General features: G+C 36.7%; 1 protein-coding gene across 1 annotated transcript in view; it reads right to left on the bottom strand.

Annotated features, from left to right (window-relative positions):
* Positions 1-25,253, bottom strand: part of TMEM232 (transmembrane protein 232) — a 217,906-nt gene that overhangs the window by 30,210 nt on the left and 162,443 nt on the right. The gene's annotated exons all lie outside the window — the stretch shown is intronic.

Genomic DNA, 25,253 nt, shown 5'->3' with positions numbered 1-25,253 from the left:
TTCATGCTCAAGTCAAGATATCACCCCATAATCCTCTCCAAAAATGAAAGATGAACACCAATGATAAAATCTTTAAGGTCTCTTCCAGGTTTTAATTGACAATCTTGTGATCCTGGCAACCTGTAAATCATATATGTATATAAAATACATTATGTATACTATATACATATATAATATGTGTATGTGTGTATATACAAACATTTTTATACAATCATAATCAGATTATAATTTACTGGTGGCTATGATCATGATTATTGATTAAAAGCTGGAAGAAACCTTAAAGATTTTATGCACACATACTATACACACAAATAATATACACACATGTATACATATATATGCATACATTTATGTATAAAATATACACATGTGTTAGAAAAAGAAGATAATGATATGAAATCTATTGGGAGTACATTGTTATAGGGAACATCTAGATGAGGAATTTCCTTTCATCAATATTGGTTGGCATTTTTTCTGAAATTGTAGTCTTAAAGTGATTTCTAATCTCTAACTTGTCTAAGGTTCACATGGCCAATATGTATCAGAAGCAGGGATTGGATTCATATATTCCTAGTTTTAAAAACAGTTACACTATACCATGCTTCCTCTACACAGATACATGCACAAATTTGTGAAGGCCTATGATTGCATTGGTATTAGCAGTTCTGTGTAATGAGATGCTCTATAACAATGCAAATTTGCAACTATTCTTCAATTTATAATCTTCGATAGTTGGTTGAGGGAACTTAGATGTTAAATGGCTCATCCAATATATGTGTAAAAACACATAATTGTACTCGTAAATTTCTGACTCCAAATCCAGCTCTTTACCACTCTATCATAATGCCTTTCTGTTCTTATGTAAAATGTGATATTATGCAATATATATTTGTTTGCATATTATCTCCATTAGATTGTAAACTTCTTGAGAGCAGAGAAAGCATTTTGCTTCTTTTTATATTTGTTGATTGAAATATGTTAGGGACATATTTCTCAGGGTCTAAAAAGGCAAAGGTCTGTTGATCCCTGATGTTAGTTAGGTCCTGAATCTGACTAAGGTAAGGCCTGAGATCTCTTAGTTTCCACATTTCCCACCAACAAAATAGCTGATTCCCTCAGTTTCCACATTTCTCTACAAATTGCTGATTTGAGGCAATAATCCTTTTCCAGGCTTCTTTTCCCAGACCTTACTTCCCAGACAGATAAACATGTTTTATCAGCACCTGCTTCTCCCCTTTCTCAGTTCCTCTTATGTCCCCAGTTACCCCCATCATCAGTTCCTTGCTCAAGGCTCATCTCTCAAGGCTACCTTGTTTTGAGAAAGTTGCTTAAATTTTCATGAGAAAAATTCCTAGTTGTTTCTGCCTTTATAAGCCTGTTTATTCATTCATTAAATCACACTTGGTTGCCCTCAGCAACTGAGCCCTTCTGACCCCAAACTTTGACTTGACTCTTTTTTTTTCCCAGCCCTTATCTGGGGTACTCTTGGGCCTGTTCAGCCCCCCTCTTTTGGGCACTCACAAAAATAGGAAATTAATCTTTGGCTATAACTGTTAATAATAACCTCAGAAATTTTAAGATCTGCTCTTGGAAAATGTGATTATTAAAATGACTATCTAATTAGATTGACAAAATAATGTACAGTATAATGTACAAACAAGATAATTTAGTTTATAATGATAAGCATTTGAAAAATAAAAAATAAAATTAGATGTCAAATAAAACAAAAAATAATAAAAAAAAAATAACTGGTGATAAAGAAAAATAAAGGCCAGCAGGACAAGTAATGAAGTAAAAAAGAATAAAAGTACAGCATTGTAATTAACATTGGAAAACTATACAGATATAGTAGAATAGTAAATGATGCTAATAGTTTGAAATTGAAATGTTAGATGAAAGCAGTCTTTATGGGGGGGGGAAGGATAAATTTTACATTTTTTGTACTTTTCAGGAAATTAACAAATTTTTGGTTCCTACTTATAAATTTTGTATTCATTCCTCCAATTTGTGTTATGGCAAAATATTGGAGTTGATATGTAATAATAGAAATATTTTATCAAACTTATGCTAATGAATTTAAGTAATTGTAACCATATCTTGAATAAGAAGTAGATGTGTTCTAACAACACATTTTTTTATCAAAAATTTTATCAGAGGGACAAATAATTTAGGAAACATAGTCATATAATCATTAAACATGCATTTAGTATTTAGTATGTGCTAGGTACCATCTTAGGAATTATAGAGAGAAAGACAAAAATGAAATCATCCCTAATCTCATTATATTGAACAAGACAATGTGTGTGTATGAATATGCAGAATGAATATAAAAAAAATACAAGGTAGTTTGGGAGGGCACTAATGGATGGAAATGTCAGATTAATCTTCATGTAAAAGCCAATTCTCAAGTTTAGTTTGTACAGCACAGAAGTGAAAAAGGAGGTAGAGTGGGGGGCTCAGGTTCCCTAGAGACCCCAAGTCACTAGAAGGATTCCAGTTTAGCAAGAACACATGAGGTCCTCCTTAGGAATGTGGTGTGGCTGAAACACAATGTCCATGATAAATATTGATAAACAAAGATGGCATGCATTTTCCATACTTTTGAGATCTGCATATCCCATTGACAGACAAAATTCCAAATTTCAGGCAAACCCCATCCCCCAGGTAAGAGTCATGTACTCTCCCCTACTATTAAATACATGTAAACCCAGGCCTTTTTCTCCTTAGGCAGGGCAGATTCCACCTGCACTGTCTCTCAGCCACTTGGCTTTCTATCTTAATAATTATATTTTCTGAAAGGTTTGTTGAGGCCTGATAACTCTTGGGCAATCCTCATGAAACAGAAAACTGCTCTCCCACAACATTTTAGTGCTGAAATCCAGGCATGGGATCACTGCTTAGGTAAAGAGGAAGCCCACCTGGGCCCCCCAACCCTAACTTTCCCCCCAACCCCCAGTTTGAGATTTGCAATGTGCTTTCCTCTCTTTTGGGAGCTCCTGTCACATCAGGTAGCACCACCATCTCAGAAACATTTGGGCTTAAAAAACACCTACAACTATGTTCTACTCAGCATCATTCCCAGTGGCAGGATTGGTCACCTCTGGGTAAAGGATTAATCACCCTCCCAAGGTTCCACCCACCATGAGTTCTGGGACATGGCACAGAGGGAAAGCATCCCAAGTGATTGCCCTACTTGGTTCTAACCAATTGGAAAAATGTAAGATCTAAACAGTTTTTAAAAGAAACAAATTATTTTTCCTATTGCAAAGTTGAATGGCTGTAGTATGTCTTAGAGAAGTCAACCCTCTAATCTATAACACAATCCTTTAATTGGATTCATTTTGCAGGAAAAGAGCAGATGGACAGAAGTCCCTTATATTTTAGCTTTTATGTCTCTAAGTCAAAACTTGGAGTTGTGAAATTCCTGTTATACATCTTAACTCTCCTCTGATGACACCTAGTGGAGTTAGCTGGCCTGATGGTAATATTTTAGATGGTATCGCCTATCAGAACTCCATATCTTCCCTTAAGGAAGGGGAGAGAAAATCCCTTAAACGGGGCTAACCAAGGATCTACCTCCAAATTCCCTTCTTCTTCTCTAGAGCCATTACCCTTCCCTACCTTCTAGACGTTTCCCTCACTTCCTTTGTCCTCCCCTCTGCACCAGAGTTGCAGCAGGCTCCCAAAGTAAAGTCTAAAGCGAAGAAATAATCCTCAAAGTTCAGTGTTTCTATCTAAAAAGATTTTTATCTGCTCTATATGTTTTATGTGTTTGTCTCTCTGTAAACTTATTTCAGCTTGTGGAAATAACCAGTGAAACTTTTTCTAAGAGATAGTAAACCAGACAGGTAGGATTAGGGGAATGCTGTTTCCTGTCTGTCTTTGTAAATCTGTGTTGATCTATCTGTGCACACAGGTTAGGATTTTAGAAAGACTATGTTTTGCAATTGGTTTCCATCTCTCTGCATTTTTGAATGCTGAGGATATTTGGAGGACAAGAGAGTAAAAGCAAGGTAGAGTTAAATGGAACTTAGGTGTGGAGTTGTAAAACCAGTGTCTTTTAAATGGGTTTTGAGTTGATGTTCCTTAAACTCTAAAACAGGGGTTGGCAACCTTTTTGGCCATGAGAGCCATAAACGCCACATTTTTTTAAAATGTAATTTCGTGAGAGCCCTATAGTGCTCACAGTGTGTGCTCCTGTAACAGTGCACGCGCCTGTAACAGAGCCTGAAAAAAAAATTGACTTTATGGCTCCTGCAGGAAGAGCCATATCTGGCCCTCAAGAGAGCCAGATATGGCTTGAGAACCATACTTTGCCGACCCCTGCTCTAAAAGAAGAGAAACTAGCTGTACAAGTGAAAATTCATCAGTCTTACTCTCTGCTTTGGGTCTGAACAGCTCAGTACAGAGACAAATGATAAGAGTATTAAAAAAAATCTCTGAGGGGCAGCTGGGTAGCTCAGTGGATTGAGAGTCAGGCCTAGAGACAAGAGGTCCTAGGTTCAAATCTGGCCTCAGACACTTCTCAGCTGTGTGACCATGGGCAAGTCACTTGACCACCAATGCCCACCCTTACCACTCTTCCACCTATAAGCCAATACAAAGAACTTAAGGGTTTAAAAAATAATCTCTGTATATCCTCTTCCCACTTTTTCAATGCTGGCCACATGAAGAAGACTGGAAACAAAGAACAGACATAAAGTAATTGGAAAACAATCATTTGGCAAAGAGAGAAATATTTAATGTCTCAACTGGATTTTCTAAATTTTATTTAAAAATTAGAATGTATGAATATGTGGTTTTGAAAATATCTTACCTCTAAACTGTGCTTGCTAAAATTTCAGATACTGAATATAAATAAAGTCAGGATTCAGTATTTGCAAATCATCTGTAAGATTTTATAGGATTACAGATGTTGTGTATATTGTTAATTGTACAAATTTCAATAATCTCATGTTCTGTATATAATTATACTTATAAAATTATTCTTTTAAAAGGTTTTGTAATTTAAAAGGTTTTGTAATAGCAATTGTTTTAACTTATTGCAAAAGGTTCATTGGACATTATTTGGCCTACCTAATTTGATATTAAACCCAAAGGTAAAAGCCTACCCTCTGATAGGAGTAATACTATTGTAAGGATTATAATAATAAACAGAGCCAGTACGCAAATGTTAGGGAATGAGGGGAGATTGAGAGAGTCTATGAGGGGTGAGACTGTCTTCTAGCTCTCCCCTCCTGCCGAATATACACTGCTGAGACTTCAAAGGGGTATTACTCCTAAACTGGGTGACCTGGATGGTCATGCCACCCCACAGGAGTAGGGGGTGAGGCTTCCCTATAAGATGAGGTATTGGGTACCCTGATATGATTCTGAATGAGGGTGGGGTTCACGCAAGCCTCCCCAGTGGTCAGTCAACTTCACAGCAGGTGGTCTGGCTCCAAGATGGAGGCAGCCAGACCAAGCTGTGATTCCCCTCCTCCTCGTCTCTCAGGCACTCTGGAATGCTATCTGACTAATGAATGGCTTTTATTAATATCAATTCACAGATTGGGAAAGGGGGTGAAGGGCAAAGGGATTTTGGGGTGCCCACTTTTCTATTTCTATGGAGTCTGTCACTTGGGTAGGAACCTTTGGGGTTCCCACTCCTAAGAGTCTCCCCACTTGTCCCTTCTTCTTCTGTTTCTGTTTCTATCCTTTTCTAAATTTGTAATTTAGACTGGAAAGGGTCTCTCAGCAAGGTTGGGTAATGGGAGAAGGAGCCTAAGAGATTGCTCCCAAAATGGAGTCCCAAAACTTAGCTAACTCGTTGGTTGAAGTCTTGATGGGTATAAAGCCTTTGATGCCTTTGACCAGGGAATCCAGGGTATCAATGTCCAAAGAAAGATCCTCAGGAAGCCCTCGGGACTGGATTTGAGCTGAGATGTTCTCCTCCTCCCTCTCTCAGTCCTCTCCCAGAAGTCCTTTTCCTTCTTCCTTCCTCTTTCAGAGAATTACCTAGAATTCCTTCTGGTATTAACTGTCACCAACTGTCACCAATGGCCTTCTTCTGGCTCTTTTTGTCCCATCCGCCATCCTTACAGGATCTAAATTATTTATTGTGTATATTTAAACAATTCATAAGTAAATGACTTAGGAAGGGTTATACAAAATGTAAATTCTATCAACATGGTGTTAATTATAATAATTAAATGAATTTTATATCAAGGAATATTTCATTGATTGGTTAAAATCTTGAACAGAGTGAATTAATTTTTGAGAGTGTTTAAAAGTAATGCTCAAACTAGTACAGGAATGTTGCTTTGAAAACTTTTTGTGGTTTCATTGTTATTTTTAATCCAGAAAGTGATGTGTCCTCTTGATTTTGTGAAACTTCTTAGTACTTTCTTGAAATGTTTAATTGTAAGATCTTGTCAGCTCTTGCTTGCAAATTGTGATATTCTAAGGTCTGGCAGTGTGATAAACTCAATCCTTTCCAGTCATAATGAAAGGTTTTGTGATTTTAGATTGAATTTTCATCTGTGGAATTTTGACCATGAATGGTTTTCATCCTAAGAAACTAAAACTGAGAATTGACGAAATTTTTTTTAACTTTGAAAATAGTTAGGCAGCGGGTTCATCAGAGATATGGTTAGGGCCATAGATGCAGATACCAAGTAAGCCCTCTTATCAGTGCAGAGAGGGTAAAGTTTTTTTAGAGGTCAACAAAAAACTAAAAGGTCAGTAAACAGATGAGAGAAAACTCAAATTACTGACTGCTTAACTGGTTGCAATAATACCAGAAACTTATTACCATCTTTATAGAAGGAAGAGGCACTTAAGTGCTAGGTTTTTTCACAGTCAAGTGAGTGGGACGGGTTTGTGAACCCATCACAGCAATAAGTTCACAAATACGGTTTGAAGAGGCCAAAGTAAAAGCAGTTTATTCTTTCACGAAAGGGACATTCCTTACTTTAGATGCTCAAGGAATGTCAAAGTATTGCGCACAAAGACCCAAATTATAGGGTCTTCTAATCATAGAATCTCCCCACCCACCCACCTTCCTCCTCCCTTCTGGCCAACCAATGGTCATAACAGGGACCTTCTTTGACATCTTTAAAAAATAAGACATAGTGTTTAAATTATGCAGTCATTTTAAAATATGATTCTTTGAGGTTAATGATCAGTAATTAAAATAACAGGGAAGCATAAATTCTTTTGAATGATGAGTGATAAATATGTAAAGATCTGAAGATAAAAGAAAAATATGATGTGTAGTTTTAAGAGTGAAGAAAACTTAAAGAAAGTTGTTATCTGTTTGAATTACTTGAGTAAACAGAGGGTTTAAAGGTAAAAAGTAGATGTTTTAAAGCTAATAAGTTTAAGCTATTATCAATATTTAAGGCAACTAAGGGCATTCTCCCATCTTTCAGTATATAGCAAATGACCAGGAGACGAAGCCACTATTACCCATAGAAAGAAAGATTTGAGATTTTAGTGGAAGTTACACTCCTTTTCTCACTCAATAAAAAGAGGAGAAGGTGTCTGAATTGCAAATCAACCAAAAAGTACTAGAATTTTCATTTGAACATTTCTGTATGGTAAATAAACCTCCTATCTATTTTGTAATTATTTAGATTTTAGTAACTGTCTTAATTCCACACTACAACTTTTTAACAGACAATGGTGGGGCAATCACAATGCCCCTGAGAACTCCCAGATAGATGCATTTTAGTGATATGGGAAAAATCTTACCAGTTAGGCCCATTATTGAATGGTGAGACTCAGTAAGGACTGTAGAAAAAAATATTGGAAAGAAGAAAAGAAGAAACATTGATAATCATTGTAGTTAAAAATAAAGGAAAAAAGGGGGGCAGCTGGGTAGCTCAGTGGATTGAGAGTCAGGCCTGGAGACAGGAGGTCCTGGGTTCAAATCTGACCTCAAACACTTCCCAGCTGTGTGACCCTGGGCAAGTCACTTGACCCCCATTGCCTACCCTTACCACTCTTCTGCCTTGGAGCCAATACATAGTATTGACTCCAAGACGGAAGGTAAGGGTTTAAAAAAAAATAAAAAAAAAAGGAAAAAAGCCTTGCTAATTTTCCATTATCTGTAACTTTTTGGTTTGTGTGAGCAGAATCACCAGTCCTGCGAAACAAAAAGCTATTTTAGGTAATTGAATTTCAACACAATGGAACTGGGTATTAATTAAATAATTTTAAAATGTACATTTTTCAGCTCTAGGTTGTGATTGATGAGATTTGCTATCAGAGGTAAAAACTTTTGAACTACAACTGATTCTTTTGAGTATTGAATTCAGGTACAGTTAGATCATTGGGGTAATGCCTCATTTAATGCCACATGGTACTCAGACAAATGTGATCATGAATTGCCACAGCTCAGGGTGACTATTCTCAGCACCTCTGAGGGTAAGATCTTCTTGTGACTTCCCATTTTGTCATTTCCTTTTTTTTTTTTTTAATTTTAAACCCTTAACTTTTGTGTATTGACTTATAGGTGGAAGATTGGTAAGGGTAGGCAATGGGGGTCAAGTGACTTGCCCAGGGTCACACAGCTGGGAAGTGTCTGAGGCCGGATTTGAACCTAGGACCTCCCGTCTCTAGGCCTGGCTCTCAATCCACTGAGCTACCCAGCTGCCCCCTGTCATTTCCTTTTGAATAGAAATGTTTCCAACCTGATTCCAATTATTTCTGAGGCAGGCTGTGAAGTTCATTGGTTACTGCATGATTAATAGCTCTGACTCTTACCTGAAGTCAAACAGTTAAATCACTCTGTGTCTTTAAGGCATGATGTTGATATTGTTTAATCTGATCCCTGCTTTTTCCTTTTATATCAAACTTTTATAATTAGAGCAAGTGGTCAAGGGGAGGTATAAGCATAAGGTAAATTGTAAAATATGACTATTTTTGGAATAATATGTGGTCATTTCATATCCCAAATAATCAAGTGAATTGGTAGTTGAAGTCCTTGAAATTTGAATGTGCTTAACAACCAAATATGTACTACTATAGGCAGTTCAATTGATACACACTGTTCTCTGGATGAAATTAGAAATTATTTACTTAAAGGTTTATGCAAAAAGGCTGAAGACTGTGTCCTTGAAATCCCCAATTAGGCTTCACTCCACATATTTTTACCCAATGGAGAGTGAATAGGAAATTACCACCACTATCACCACCACCATGACTCTTCAAGAGCTAAAAGGGAAAAAGGTGAACAGATAATCCTGAAAAACTTAGAGCTTCCTGAAGAATTCAATTCTTCCTCCAAAGCTAACGTTCAAAAGCAGATGAGCGGGGGTTCCGGGCTAAGATGGCAGCAGAGTAAAAAGCAGCACTTAACCTCTCCTGACCGAAACATACAGGACTTCTCAAGGGGGCATAAAAACAAATCCAGTTTAACGGAGGGACCCCACAACAGGGTGCAGCGTAGAAGGTACGTGGAATCAGGGCATTTCCATGCTATAAAGGGGTGAAACAGCTCTCACTAAATCATGGGCTGAGCAACCACCCCTCTCCTCCCACCATACACACACCACCTGCAGCGCCGAAGCCAGGTCAAAAGAAATAGAGCAAGTTTGGGGCACCCATCAAGTCATTGGTAGCTCCAGGGCCTGTTCCTGAGAGTAGCAAGATTTAGGACCCCAAAAAGCTGAGGAATGCACACAGACTCTGAGCGCGGACCCAGAGCACAGGCGCGGGTGGAGACGCGGGTGGAGGCAGACACAGGCAGGAGCAAAGGCTCTGAAACCCTGAATGGGGAACCAGTGCAGACGGGTATACGACTGTGGAAGCAGCGCCCTGAGACTTGTAAAGGAGCCTCCTGCAGAGGATCAAGCAAGAGGGTCCACCAGGGGGTTTGACCTTGGAAAAAACCAGACCTCAGACCTCAGGAACCAAAAGACCGCAGACAGACCCTGAGCGTGAGGATAAAGCTGAGAAGCTGCTGGGCTAACAATGGCTACCCAGATCCAAGAAGTCCAGAAGAAAGAGAGAAAGATTGACAACAAGAAGAAGAAATCTTTAACACTCGACAACTTTTACACAAAGAAAATCCAGACTACCGAGCAATCAGAAGGGGGGTGAAGGGGAAAGTAGGAGCATGAATCATGTAGCCATGTTAAAAATGAATATTAATAAATGTTTAAAATTAAAAAAAAAGCAGATGAGCCTTTTTGGATAAGATGGTGGCAGAGTAAAAAGCAGCCGCTTAACCTCTCCTAAACAAAACATATAGGACTCCACAAGGGGACATAAAAAGAAATCCAGATGAATGAAGGGATCCCACAACAGGGCACAGCATTGAAGGTACGTGGGTTTGGGGCATTTCTATGCTATAAAGGGGTGAAACAGTTCTCAATAAATAGTGAGCTGAGCAACCCCCTCCACCCCCACACCACCTACAGTGCCAAAGCCAGCGCAAAAGAATTAGAGCAAGTTTGGGGCACCCATTAAGTAAATGGCAGCTCCAGGGCCTGCTTCTGAGAGCAGCAAGACTTAAGACCCCAAGAGGCTAAAGAACACGCGGACTTTGAACACAGACCTTGAGCGCAGGCCCACGTGATAGCACAGACTCAGGCGCAGGCAAAAGCTCGGAAACCTTGAGTGGGGAACCAGTGCAGACGGGTGCGTGTCTGTGGAAGCAGCTCCCTGAGACTGTTAAAGGAACTTCCGTCAGAGGATCAAGCAAGGGGGATGACCAGGAGGCTTGACCCAGAGAACAACTAGACCTGAGACCTCAGGAGCCTAAAGAGCTCAGACAGACCATGATTGTGAGGATAAAGCTGAGAAGGCACTGGGCTAAATATGGCAAGCCAAAATCAGAAACCACAGAAGAGAAAGACAAACAAGAAGAAATCTTTAACACTAGACAACTTTTACACAGAGAAAATAAAGACAACAGAGCAAACAGAAGAGGAGAGCAATCACATCCAAACCTTCCCAAAATAATGAAAACTGGTCACAAGCTCTTGAAGAGTTCAAATCTGAGATTACGAGAAAGATGGAAAAGATTTGGCTAGAGAAGTGGGAAATAGCTAAAAAGGAAATCTGGGAAGAAAATAACAGTTTAAAAGGCAGAATTTTGCAATTGGAAAGTGAGGCAAGTAAATTGAAGACCAGAAATGACCAGATTGAAAAGGAAAACCAAAAGATTATAGCCGAAAACCAGTCTCGTCTCAAAAGGCTAGAATTGAGCAATTAGAAGTTAATGATCTCTCAAGACAGTAAGAACAAATAAAACAAAGTCAAAAGACTGATAAACTAGAAGGACACGTGAAATATCTCAATGAGAAAGTGACAGAGCAAGAAAACAGGTCTAGAAGAGACAATCTGAGAATCATTGGACTTCCAGAAAAACCAGAAATTAATAGAAATTTGGATTCCATACTAAAAGTAATTATTCAGCAAAAATGCTCTGAAGTTCTACAATAAGAAGGCAATATAGACATTGAAAGGATCCATAGATCACCCTCTACAATAGACCCTGAAAAGACAACCCACAGGAATATAATAGCCAAATTCAAGAGCTTCCAAGTAAAAGAAAAAGTTTTACCAGAAGGCAGAAAGACACAATTCAGATATCAAGGAGCACCAATCAGTATCACAAAGGACCTGGGAGCCTCCATGCTAAAAGGCAACAAGGCTTGGAATATGATATTCAGAAAGGCAAGAGAACTGGGTCTACAATCAAGGATCAACTACCCATCAAAACTGACTATATACTTCCAGGGGAAAGTATGGGCATTCAACAAGATAGAAGATTTCCAAGTATTTGCACAGAAAAGACCAGGACTAAATGGAAAGTTCGATATCCAAACACAAAAATCAAGAGAAACATGAAAAGGTAAATAAGAAACAGAGGGGAAAGAAAGAAAACTCTTATTTTTTAAATTTCCCTCTTCAAGGGCTTCAATAAGATCTAAATATTTGTATTCCTATGTGGAGAAATGTTATGTGTAATTCTCTGTAGTGAACTCTAATTACTATTATAGTTTTCACCATTATAGTAATTAGAAGAATTATTCATAGGGAGAGGTAGGACTACTATATGGTCTAAGATGATATGGGGGTGGCAAAGAGGGGGGCAAATAGTAGAGGACACCAAGAGAAACTTGAATGAATAAGAAAAATAGGATATTCTATTATATACAAAGAGGTTATGGGAAGGAGGGGGGATGAATACTATTATAAGAAGGAGAGGAAGAGAGCATTAAGAGGTAATATTTAAACCCTACCCTCAGTGGAATTAACCCTGAAAGGGAAGAGTAGCTATATCCATTGGGATAAAGAACTCTAACTAACCCTACTGAGAAAGTCAGAATGTATAAACCAAGGGGAACAGGGGAGTGGGGAGGTCAAAAAAGGGAGGGGAGAAGAAGGCGGAGGGAATTCATTAGACCTTAAAATAAAAAAGAGGGGGATAACAACGGAGGGGGTGGAAAGGGAAGTAAATCAAGGGAGGGGACAAGGGGGACTGGTCTAAAACAAACCACTGGTTTAAAAGGAAATAGCGTAAGAAGAAGGGCTAGAAATAGGAGAGGATACCAAAATGTTGGGGAATACACAACTGATAATTATAACTCTGAATGGGAATGGGATGAACTTGCCCATAAAACAGAAACAAATAGCAGACTGGATTAGAAACCAAAATCCTACCATATGTTGTCTACAAGAAACACATATGAGATGGGTGGACATACACAGGTTTAAGGTAAAGGGCAGGAGCAAAATCTTTTGGTCTTCAAATGAGATAAAGAAGGCAGGAGTGGCTATTATGATTTCTGACACAGCAAAAGTAAAAATAGATATGATTAAAAAAGACAGGGAAGGTGATTACATCCTGATTAAAGGCACTATAAACAATGAGGAAATAACACTGCTCAATATGTACGTTCCAAGTGGTATAGCATCCAAATTCATAAAGAAGAAACTGGCAGAGCTCAAGAAGGAAATAAATAGTAAAACCATACTAGTGGGAGATCTAAATATTCCTCTTTCAGATCTTGATAAATCAAACCAAAAATTAAATAAGAAAGAGGTAAGGAAGATGAATGAAATCCTAGAAAAATTAGATTTAATAGATATGTGGAGAAAAATAAATAGGGACAAAAAGGAATACACCTTCTTTTCAGCTGCACATGGTACAAGGATTGACCATGTAATAGGGCATAGAAAAATTGCAAATAAATGCAAAAAAGCAGAAATAATAAATGTAATCTTCTCAGATCATGATGAGACAAAAAGAATAATTAGTAAGGGCACCTGGACAGGTAAATCAAAAACTAATTGGAAATTAAATAATATGATTCTACAAAACCAGTTAGTCAAAGAAGAAATCATAGAAACAATCAACAATTTCATTGAAGAGAATGACGATGATGAGACATCCTACCAAACACTGTGGGATGCAGCCAAGGCAGTAGTCAGGGGAAATTTATATCTTTGAGTGCATATATTAACAAATTAGGGAGGGCAGAGATTAATGAATTGGGCATGCAACTTAAAAAACTTGAAAGAGAGCAAATTAAAAATCCCCAGATGAAAACTCAAGGTAGAAATTAATAAAATCGAAAGTAAAAGAACTATTGAATTAATAAATAAGACTAGAAGCTGGTATTTTGAGAAAACAGATAAAATAGATAAAATACTTGTCAATCTAATAAAAAAAAGGAAAGACGAAAACCAAAGTGACAGTATTAAAGACGAAAAGAGAGACCTCACCTCCAATGAAGAGGAAATTGAGGCAATCATTAAAAACTATTTTGCCCAATTATATGGCATTAAATATAGCAATCTAGGTGATATGGAAGAATATTTACAAAAATATAAATTGCCTTAGATTAACAGCAGAAGAAATAGAATAACTAAATAATCCCATATCAGAAAAAGAAATTGAGCGAGCCATTAAAGAACTCCCTAAAAAAAATTGCCACAGCCTGATGGATTCACAAGTATATTCTATCAAACTTTCAAAGAACAACTAATCCCAATACTATACAAATTATTTGATATAATAAGCAAAGAAGGGTTCCTACCAAACTCCTTTCATGAGACAAATATGGTACTGATTCCAAAGCCAGGTAGATCAAAAACAGAAAAAGAAAACTTCAGACCCATCTCCCTAATGAACATAGATGCAAAAATCTTAAATAGAATACTAGCAAAGAGACTCCAGCAAGTAATTAAGAAGATCATCCACCATGATCAGGTGGGATTCATACCAGGAATGCAAGGATGGTTCAACATTAGGAAAACCATCCACATAATTGACCATATCAAAAATCTCACAAACAAAAATCACATGATTATCTCAATAGATGCTGAAAAAGCCTTTGACAAAATACACCATCCATTCCTATTGAAAACACTGGAAAGTGTAGGAATAGAAGGTCCTTTCCTAAAAATAATAAACAGTGTATATCTAAAACCATCAACAAGCATCATATGCAATGGGGATAAATTAGAAGCCTTCCCAATAAGATCAGGAGTGAAACAAGGATGCCCATTATTACCTCTATTATTCAACATAGTACTAGAAACACTAGCAAGAGCAATTAGAGAAGAAAAAGAAATTGAAGGTATCAAAATAGGCAATGAGGAGACTAAGCTATCACTCTTTGCAGATGATATGATGGTCTACTTAAAAAATCCTAGAGAATCAACTAAGAAGCTTGTAGAAATAATCAACTATAGCAAAGTTTCAGGATACAAAGTAAATGCACATAAATCATCAGCATTTCTATATATTTCCAACACATCACAGCAGCAAGAGGTAGAAAGAGAAACACCATTTAAAATCACACTAGACCATATAAAATACTTAGGAATCTATCTACCAAAACAAACACAGGAATTCTATGAAAACAACTACAAAACACTTTCCAAACAAATAAAACTAGATTTAAACAATCGGAAAAACATTGATTATTCATGGGTGGGACAAGCTAACATAATAAAAATGACCATTCTACCCAAATTAATTTACCTATTTAGCGCCATTCCTATCAAACTAACAAAAAACTTTTTCACTGAATTAGAAAAAAACTATAACAAAGTTAATTTGGAATAACAAAAGATTAAGAATATCAAAGGAAATAATGAAAAAATGTGAAGGAAGGTGGACTAGCAGTACCAGATATTAAACTATACTATAAAGCAGCAGTCATCAAAATGGTATGATACTGGCTAAGAGACAGAAGGGAGGATCAGTGGAATAAACTTGGTTTAAGTGACGTCAGCAAGACAGTATATGATAAACCCAAAGAGCCCAACTTTGGGGACAAAAATCCACTATTTGACAAAAACTGCTAGGAAATTTGGAAAACAATATGGGACAGAATAGGTTTAGATCAACATCTCACACCTTACACCAAGATAAATTCAGAATGGGTGAATGACTTGAATATAAAGAGGGAAATTATAAAAAAAGTTATGTGAACACAGAATAGTATACCTGTCAGCTCTCTGGGAAAGGAAAGATTTTAAAACCAAGCAAGAGTTAGAGAAAATTACAAAACGTAAAATAAATGATTTTGATTATATTATATTAAAAAGCTTTTGTACAAATAAAAACACTGCAACCAAAATCAGAAGGGAAATAACAAAGTGGGAAAAAATCTTTATAACAAAAAACTCTGACAGGGGTTTAATTACTCAAATATATACAAGGAGTTAAAACAATTGTATAAAAACTCAAGCCATTCCCCAATAGATAAATGGGTAAGGGACATGAATAGGCAATTTTCAGATAAAGAAATCAAAAGAATAAATAAGCCCATGAGAAAGTGTTCTAAATCTCTAATAATTAGAGAAATGCAAATCAAAAATCTCTGAGGTATCACCTCAAACCTAGCAGATTGGCTAAAATGAGAGAAGGGAAGAGTAATGAATGTTGGAGGGGATGTGGCAAAATTGGGACATTAATGCATTGCTGGTGGAATTGTGAACTGATCCAACCATTCTGGATGGCAATTTGGAACTATGCTCAAAGGGCTGTAAAAGAATGCCTGCCCTTTGATCCAGCCATACCATTGTTGGGTTTGTACCCCAAAGAGATCATAGATAAACAGACTTGTACAAAAATATTTATAGCTGCACTTTTTGTGGTGGCAAAAAACTGGAAAAGGAGGGTATGCCCTTCATTTGGGGAATGGCTTAACAAATTGTGGTATATGTTGGTGATGGAATACTATTGTGCTCAAAGGAATAATAAACTGGAGGAATTCCATGTGAACTGGAAAGACCTCCAGGAACTGATGCAGAGCGAAAGGAGCAGAGCTAGAAGAACATTGTACACAGAGACCAATACACTGTGGTAAAATAGAATGTAATGGACTTCTGTACTAGGAGCAATGCAATGACCCAGGACAGTTCTGAGGAACTTATGGTAAAAAACGCCACCCACATTCAGAGGAAGAACTGCAGGAGTGGAAACACAGAAGAAAAGCAACTGCTTGAACATACTGGTTGAGGCGGACATGATTGGGGATGTAGACTCGAAACTACCACTCCAATGCAACTATCAACAATTTGGAAATAGGTCTTGATCAATGACACATGTTAAAACCAGTGAAAATGCGCATCGGTTATGGGGGGGGCGGGTCCCAGTTGGGAGGGTTAAGGGGAAAGTAAGAGCATGCATCATGTAACCATGTTAACTTTTCTAAAAAATAAAAATTATTAAATGGAAAAAAAGGTTTATGCACCCCACTCCAAGTTTTTGTTTCACTTGGAATACTATTAATCTTTTGTAAATAAATTTGTTAATACAATCCCTGAAATGAAAAAGATGAAATTGTAAGAGCTCCTGTTATCAACCTTGGAATACTAAGTCCAAAGCATGACTAAATCCTGATTCCTTATAAAGATAACCAAAGTAATCATAAAATTAGTTGTTAAAGTAGGAATAGTAGTTGCTCTTCTAGGTCAATAACAGGGTCTCTGTTCTTATCACTCCTACACTGCCTGCTGCCTTAGGATTTAACAATCCCACCTGCACTGCACCTGTCAATTAGAAAAAGTAGTCACCAAGGGAGGTCCTTTAGATTTCTGGGTGTATAGGAGATACTCAGAGCCAACTGTTCTCCAGCTCTCCATCCTGAACTTCATGTTGCTTCTTGGATCCAAAAGTTCATTGAAGCCCTGCCCTATGACCTCCTTGGTAGGAAGGGACAGTTCTATGCCTCATTTTTTGGCCTTGAAGAAGTTATGGAAGATAGACTGCTGACTATTTTATTCAATATTTATTTAGTTAGAGAGAGGGAGAAAAGAGGAGGTACAGAGTCCCCTGGATATTCCAAGTCAGTAGAAAGATTCCACACCAGAAAGAGTATCTCAGGAATGGCTGAAACACAATCATCCCTGATAAATACTGATAAACAGACAAAGATGGCATGCACTGTCCATACTTTTGAGATCTGCATTTCTCACTGATAGACAACATTCCAAACCTTAGGCAAACCACACACACCCCCAGGCCCTTTGTGTGTAATGTACTGCCCCCTACTATTAAACATATGTAAACATTTATAAACCCAGTCCTTTTTCTCCTTGGATGGGGTAGATTCCACATGCACTTAGTCTCCCAGCCTTTTCCTCCTAAAAAGTCTCTTTATTTTTTTAAAAGGTTTGTTGGGGCCTGGTAATCCTTTAGGTGGTCACTCCTTATGAATCAGAAGATTGTTCTCCCACAACAGAGAAAATTTATCAATGCAAATATAAGAAATAGAATGTTTCATGTAAAGAATTTCAGGAAACTCAATTTGACTAAATCATAGACTACTGGAAGAGGTGTCATGTATAATCAGCCTATAGATGTAAGTTGGGTTCAGATTGTAATGACTTCTTAAATCAGACAGAGAAATTTTTATTTGTTCTTTGAGGGAATACAGAGCTGGTTGAGCCCATGAATAGTGGAATAACAAGGTAAAATTTGTACTTAAGGAATATCTCTTTAGCAGTTATATAGCTGATATACATATATATGTATATCATATATGTATATCATATGTATATATGTATATCAGCTATATAACTAGAGAGGAAGACAAAGAAATATTAGGAACTCATTGCTACAGTGCTGGAGAGAAGTGATCAGGGCCTGAATTAGGTTGTAGAGGTAGAAAGAAACCTTAGAAGTTGATTGGATATGTGGAATGAGGAAGAGTGAGGAGTTGGAGATAAAAGTAAAATTATGAACTTGTGAGACTTGAAAGATTGAGGTTCTCAACAGAAAATGGAATGTTCAGAAGAAGTGTTATTTGACAGGTAGATGGGAAGGCGGGCAGAGTGCTGGACTTATGCAAGAAGACCTGAGACATACTTATTAGTTGAGTTATCCTTGGAGACTCATTTAACCTCTCTGGGACTCAGTTTCCTTATTTGTAAAATGAGGGGTTTGGACTTGATGGCCTCTAAGATTCTGTTTAGCTCTTAATCTATGATCTGAGTTCCTATGACCTATAAATCACTTATTCTCTGTCCTCTAATTTCTTAATCTTAAAATAGGAATCTGTAAAATAGCACCTACCTCACAGGGTTGTTGTAGATATCAAACAAGTTAATATAAAGATATTGTAAAGCATTAGGCAAAATTTAAAGTGCAATATAAATGTTAGGTGTTATTATCATAATTACTTGTTATTATCGATATTGGAAAAGCTAAAGAGGAAAAATCAGATTTGGCAATTGGTTAATTTTGGGCAGTGCAATTTCAACTGAATGATTTTGTCAGAAGTTAGAATCAACAAATGACGGGAAAGGAAGTAGAATTTGTTTTAGGAGTTTACTGAGAAAGGAAAAATGAAGTATAATGACCCAAGGTGATGGCAAGATCTATGTTAAGGATTTTTAAGGATGAAGAAGACTTAGACATGTTTGAAGGCAAAAGGGAAGAAACAAATAAGTGGAGAAAATGAAGATTAAGGGGAAGAGATAATTCTAGGGGCTTTATACTAGAAAAGACAGAACGAGAAGGGATTAACAGACTCTGTAGAGGTATTAAACTTGGCAAGAACAACAATACCATCAAAAACTGTAGTAAAGGGGAAGTGGAAATGATATCAAATGGTTCTGAGATGAGAAGAAAAAGAGAATAGGAAATTCATGGTTAATGTCCTTTATTTTATCAATAAAGCACACAGTAAGGTCCTCTGCATGGAGTAGTGGGAAAGATATGGGAGAGTTAAATAGCAAAAAAGGTTTGGAACAACCTCTAAGTAGGGGAGAATATAGAATCAATTAGAAAGGAGTAAAAATGTTCCTTTTCTGTAGTGCAGCCCTAGAGATTATGTGACCTCTATTTGTAGTGGACCCTTTCAGTTCTATTTCATGATTCCCTCCAGTTTTCTTCAGCAGCACATGAGTAGGAGTGGAGGAGGCAGATCCTGGGTTGGTATTTGGCAAGATATTCAAGTGTAAATAGCAATATAGAGTTGAACTGGCTAAGTACAGGCTCGATATTGGAAAGAGAGGAAAGTGAAGTCAGAGCATGGATTTATGATTAGAGAAAGTACTGAACAAAGATGGATTGAAAGTAGTGATTAAGGCAAAGGATGGTTTAGGAGGAGTAAGTGTATAGGGAGAGATATAATGATAAGAAATTATGAGTACGTAGAAGAATATCATATTGCTTGATCATAAAAGTGATTGCAAAATCTAGGATATGATAATCGCTGTGTGTGGCTAGGTCATTTTTGGAGACTGAAGAACCGTAAAGTTACAGTGTTTGAGAGAGGATCAATATTTATGTTGAAGTGTGGAAAAGAAGAGGGAGATAGTGAGTTATGTAATACACTCCTTGAGAAAGAAGAAAGGACGTCTTAGATACAAACAGACAAAAGCCACCATGATTTGGATAGGGTAACAAATTTTAAATGCATGAATTTCTTTTTGTTGTTGTTTGTTTGCTTGTTTTTGTTTTTATTTTTTTAGAAAAAAATTTTCCATTGTTCCATAGTTCATGTTCTTGCTCTCTCTCTCCCCACCCTTCCCTCCCCCTGTAGCTGACATGCATTTCCATTGGTTTCTTCCTGTGTCATCGATCAAGACCTATTTCCATATTATTGATAATTGTTCTAGGGTGGTCATTAAGAATCTACATCTCAAATCCTGTCTGCATCAACCCATGTGTTCAAGAAATTGTTTTTCTTCTGTGTTTCCACTCCTGTAGTTCTTCCTCTGAATGGGGGTAGCGTTCTTTTCCATAATTCCCTCAGAATTGTCCGGGGTCATTGCATTGCTGCTAGTACAGAAGTCCTAAATGCATGAATTCCAAAGGAGAAGATTCTGAGTAAGAGCAGCAAAGGGAAATCTAGAAATATCAATGGGGAGTAAAGAGTTTTTGAAATCTTCTTTAGCCAATGCTAAAGAAAGTGGCTAGGGATGTATTCATCAGGTTGAAGCAAGTTCTCTATGGAAGGAGAACAAGAGGAAGAGGTCCAAAATAAAAGGAACTGTTATAACAAAGGCAAGCAGAGCTGGAGTGTAACAGTAAGATTGAAGAGTAGGATTGAAGACAATAAGGTTTAGAGAATTAGAGATAGGGATAGGGATGAATTACTCTGAGGCAGTCAGACATCAAGTACCACAGGAATAGTGAAATTATTATAATTATTTTTACATATATTATATAATTTTATATATTTTATATATTTTATTTTTATATTATATATGTATGTATTATATAATTATCAACTATTAAGGTTGAATTAGGGACAAGTAGGTGGCACAGTGGATAGAATGCTGGGCCTAGAGTCAGGAAGACTCATTGAGTTAAAATTTGACTGTGTGACAACGGGCAAGTCACTTAACTCTGTGTGTCTGAGTTTCCTCATCTGTAAAATGAACTGGAGAAGAAAATGACAAACCACCCCAATATCTTTACCAAGAAAATCCCAAATGAGGTCATGAAAAGAACTGAAGTACAACAAAAAGATGATGTGTGTTTGCTGGCCACATAAAATAGATCAGCTCCTAACCCTATTTGAGGGATACACTCCCTGATTCTTTTCCTCCTAACCCTGTTCTCCCTTTAAAGTGAATTCCAAATATAAGACCACTCAGGGTGGACACAGGGTACCTTTCTCAGTGATATGGAGGTTCTATACAGACATTGCCTAGATAGCAGATGGTATCATTAAGACTGTGAAAGATATAATTATGTCCAGACATTGGTGCTGCCATTTTGCCATTCTCTGACAGAGCTTTGCTTTTTATTCTTGGAACAATACATCTGGACAAGACAGTACCACCAGAAATCATTCCTCTTCCCCAGTCACTAGTGAAGTCACTCAGCTTTGAATATCCAAATTGAGACTCTGAAACTATCTTGATTCAACTTTTGTTGTTCAGCCATTCAGTAATGCTCAATTCTTTGTGACCACAAGGACACCAGCACTATCTCACGAAGCCTGTCCAAGCCCATGTTTATTGCTCCTATGACATTATCTATCCATTCTCTTTGCCATTCCATTCTCTTTTTGCCTTCAATATTTCTCAACATCAAGATCTTTTTCAATGAGTCCTCTCTTCTTATTATGTGGCCAAACTATTTAAGCATCAACTTTAGTATTTGATCTTCCAATGAATAATATTAATTAGTTTATTTAAATATTATTGATTTGATCTCCTTCATGTCCAAGGAACTCTTTAGCACCACTATTCAAAAATGTCAGTTCTGCAGTGTTCAGTTTTTTTTAGAGTCCAACTATAAAAGCTATACATTGTTCCTGGAAAAACCATAGCTTTGACTATATAGACTTTTGTTCAGCAAGGTGATGTCTTTGCTTTTTTAGTATGCTATCAATATTTTTCATAGATTTTCTTCCAAGGAGCCAGTGTCTATTAATTATAGACTGCAGTCACTGTCTGCAATGATTTTTGAGCCCAGGAATATAAAATATGACAATGCTTAAATTTCTTCTCCCTCTTTGTGCCAGGAAGTGATGGGATTAGTTGCCATGATCTTTGTTGTTGTTTTTTTAATGTTAAACTTGAAGCCAATTTTTATACTCTCTTCTTTAAACTTCATCAAGAGTTTTCTTAATTCTTCATCACTTTCTGCCATTAGAGTGGTATTATTTGCATACCTGATATTGCTACTAATTCTGGCAACCTTAATAACAGCTTTTGATTCATCAAGTCTGACATTTCACATGGTTTACTCTGCATATAAGTTAAATAAATAGGATAACAATATATAGCCTTATTATCTTCTTTTCCCAGTCTTAAATCAATCCACACTTGCTTCTTGACTAACATACAGGTTCATGAGGAGACAAGTAAAATGATTTGGTACTCTATCTCTTTGAGTATTCTCCAAATTTTGTTGTGATCCACACAGTTAAAGGTTTTAGTGTAGTCAATGAAGATGTAGTTTTTTGAGGGTTGGAGGACTCCTTTGCTTTCTCCATAATCTAGTAAACCTTGGTAATTTCATCTTTTGTTCCTCTGGCCTGCTATTTTGGTAATTCTCAGTTCATATATGGCTGATGTTTAGCTTACAGAATTTTAAGCATATCATTGCTAGAATACAAAAGGAAAACAAATGTTCAGAAATTTGAATTTTTTTGTCACTGTCCTTATTAGGATTGGGAAGTAAACTGATCATTTTTTAATCCTGTGGCCACATTTGAGTGTTCAAATTTTTCTGGCATATTGAGTGTAGCACTTTAACAGTATCATGTTTTTGGATTTTTAATAGTTCATCTGGGTTTCCATCATCTCTACTAAGCCTTATTATTAGCAATACTTTCTAAGGCCCACTTCATTACATTGTCTAGGATACCTGTTTCTAGATCAGTAACCACACATCATAATTATCAGTAAAATCTTGTATTCTTCTTCTCTGTATTATTGGCACCTCTTCTTTAATCCCTTTGAATTCTGTTGAGTCCCTACCATTTTTGTCTTCTATCATACCCATTTTTTTTACATTTATTAATATTCATTTTTAACATGGTTACATGATTCATGCTCCTCCTTTCCCCTTCAACCCCCCCCCCGCGTCCCCCCTACCCACGCGCATTTCCACTAGTTTTGTCATGTGTCCTTGATCAAGACCAATTTCCAAATTGTTGGTGGTTGCATTGGTGTGGTAGTTTCGAGTCCACATCCCCAATCATGTCCACCCCAACCCATGCGTTCAAGCAGTTGTTTTTCCTATATGTTTCCTCTCCTGCAGTCCCTCCTCTGAATGTGGGCAGCATCTTTACCATAAATCCCTCAGAATTGTCCTGGGTCATTGCATTGCTGCTGGTTCAGAGGTCCATTACATTCGATTTTACCACAGAATGTCAGTCTCTGTGTATAGAGTTCTTCTGGCTCTGCTCCTTTCACTCTGCATCAGTTCCTGGAGGTCTCTCCAGTTCGCCTGGAACTCCTCCAGTTTATTATTCCTTTTAGCACAATAGTATTCCATCACCCGCATATACCACAGTTTGTTCAGCCATTCCCCAATTGAAGGACATACCCTCCTTTTCCAATTTGTTGCCACCACAAAAAGCGCAGCTATGAATATTTTCGTACAAGTCTGTTTATCTATGATCTCTTTGGGGTACAAACCCAGCAATGGTATGGCTGGGTCAAAGGGCAGGCATTCTTTTATAGCCCTTTGAGCATATCATACCCATTTTTTAATGAAACATTCTCTGGCTCTAATTTTCTTGAAGAGACCTTGTTACTTTCCCTTTCTTTTGTTTTCTTCTATTCCTTTACATTTTTCATTTGTGAAAATCTTATCTCTCCTTACTATTCTCCAGAATTCTGCAGTCATTTGGGTATATATTTCTTATCTTTGGATTTCCTTTTTTCTCAATTGTTAGTAAAACAGCATCCAATAGCCAATTTGATTTCTTGATTTTTTTCTTTGGAATTTGTTGTTGTTGTTGTTGCTGCCTCTTCTGCCATATTGCAAACCTCTGTTCATAGTCCTTCAGATGCTCTATCTACCAGATCTAATCTCTTAGCTCTATTTATCACTCTCCCTTCATATTCATAATGGATTTTATTCAGGTATATTCTAATGGTTTTTTCTACTTTCTTAAATTTGCCTGGATTTTATAACAAGTAGTTCATTATCTGAATCACAGTCAGTTCTATCTCTAGACTGATTGTAGTTTTTCCACCTTTGCCTCTGAAGTCTATAGACAATTGATTTTTATATTAACAAAATGCTTACATTTATAATCACCTTTTAGGTTATTGAAAAAAGTGTTTCCTATGACCAGCAAGTTATCTTGATAAAATTTTGTTAGTCTTTGCCCTGAATCATTTTGTACTTTAAGGCCAAGATTGTATGTCATTCCAATTGTCTTTTGATTGCCTATTTTTCTAATTTTTACAATTAACAACTTTAGCAAAGTTGCAAGATATAATATAAATGCATACAAATCATTTGCTTTTCTCCATACTATCAATAAAGCCCAATCACAAGAGATAGAAAGAAAATTCTCATTTAAAATAACTGTAAACAATATAAAATAACTGATAGTTTACCTGCCAAGACAAGAATTTTGTCTTATTTCTTGATGTCTTATGGATTCATTAGTTTCTATTTGTCCAATTCTAATTTTAGGAAGTAATTTTCTTCCTTGAGTTTTTGTGTTTCCTTTTCCATTTGGCCAATCCTACTCTTATTTTATTTTATTTTTCCTCCAAATACATGTAAAAAGTTTCCAATATTTTAAAAAGAATTTTGAGTATCAGATTTTCCCCCTTCCTTCTTCCTTTCCCCAATTCTCGTTGAAATGATAAGCAATATGATATAGATTTTACATGTGTAATCCTGTAAAACATTTTTCCATACTAATCCTTTTGGGGAAAGAAATCAGAGGAGTATCGTCCTTTACACCTCCATCTTAGCACCCAGCATCTCCAATTTTTCTTTTAATATTTTTCAAACAAAAAAGTATTACATGAAGAAAAGTATTTTGTGATTTAATTACTCAAGAGAAATTATATTTGTTCTGAATGGGCAATATTGCCAATAGTTTTTTAATATTGTTAAAAATCTTTAAACAAATGATCATAAAGTATTTATTTAGCCTAGAGTTATGTCTATGAGGTTGATTTATGTCTAAATTCATAGTTATTCTAAACTTAGAATAGAAAAGAAACTATTAAATGGTTTGTACTTATGCCCTCAGAGTAAAACTCTTAACAGTAGCTTGGGAGTTGACCTATCAGACTGGCTGATATGATTAAAAAAAAAGGAGGAAAATGATAAATGTTGGAGGGGATGTAGTAAAATTGGA

Source organism: Gracilinanus agilis, chromosome 1, assembly GCF_016433145.1.
Source record: "Gracilinanus agilis isolate LMUSP501 chromosome 1, AgileGrace, whole genome shotgun sequence".
Taxonomy (NCBI): Eukaryota; Metazoa; Chordata; class Mammalia; order Didelphimorphia; family Didelphidae; genus Gracilinanus; species Gracilinanus agilis.
The sequence above is the reverse complement of the archived record's forward strand: the minus strand, read 5'-3'. Positions and strand labels throughout refer to the sequence as shown.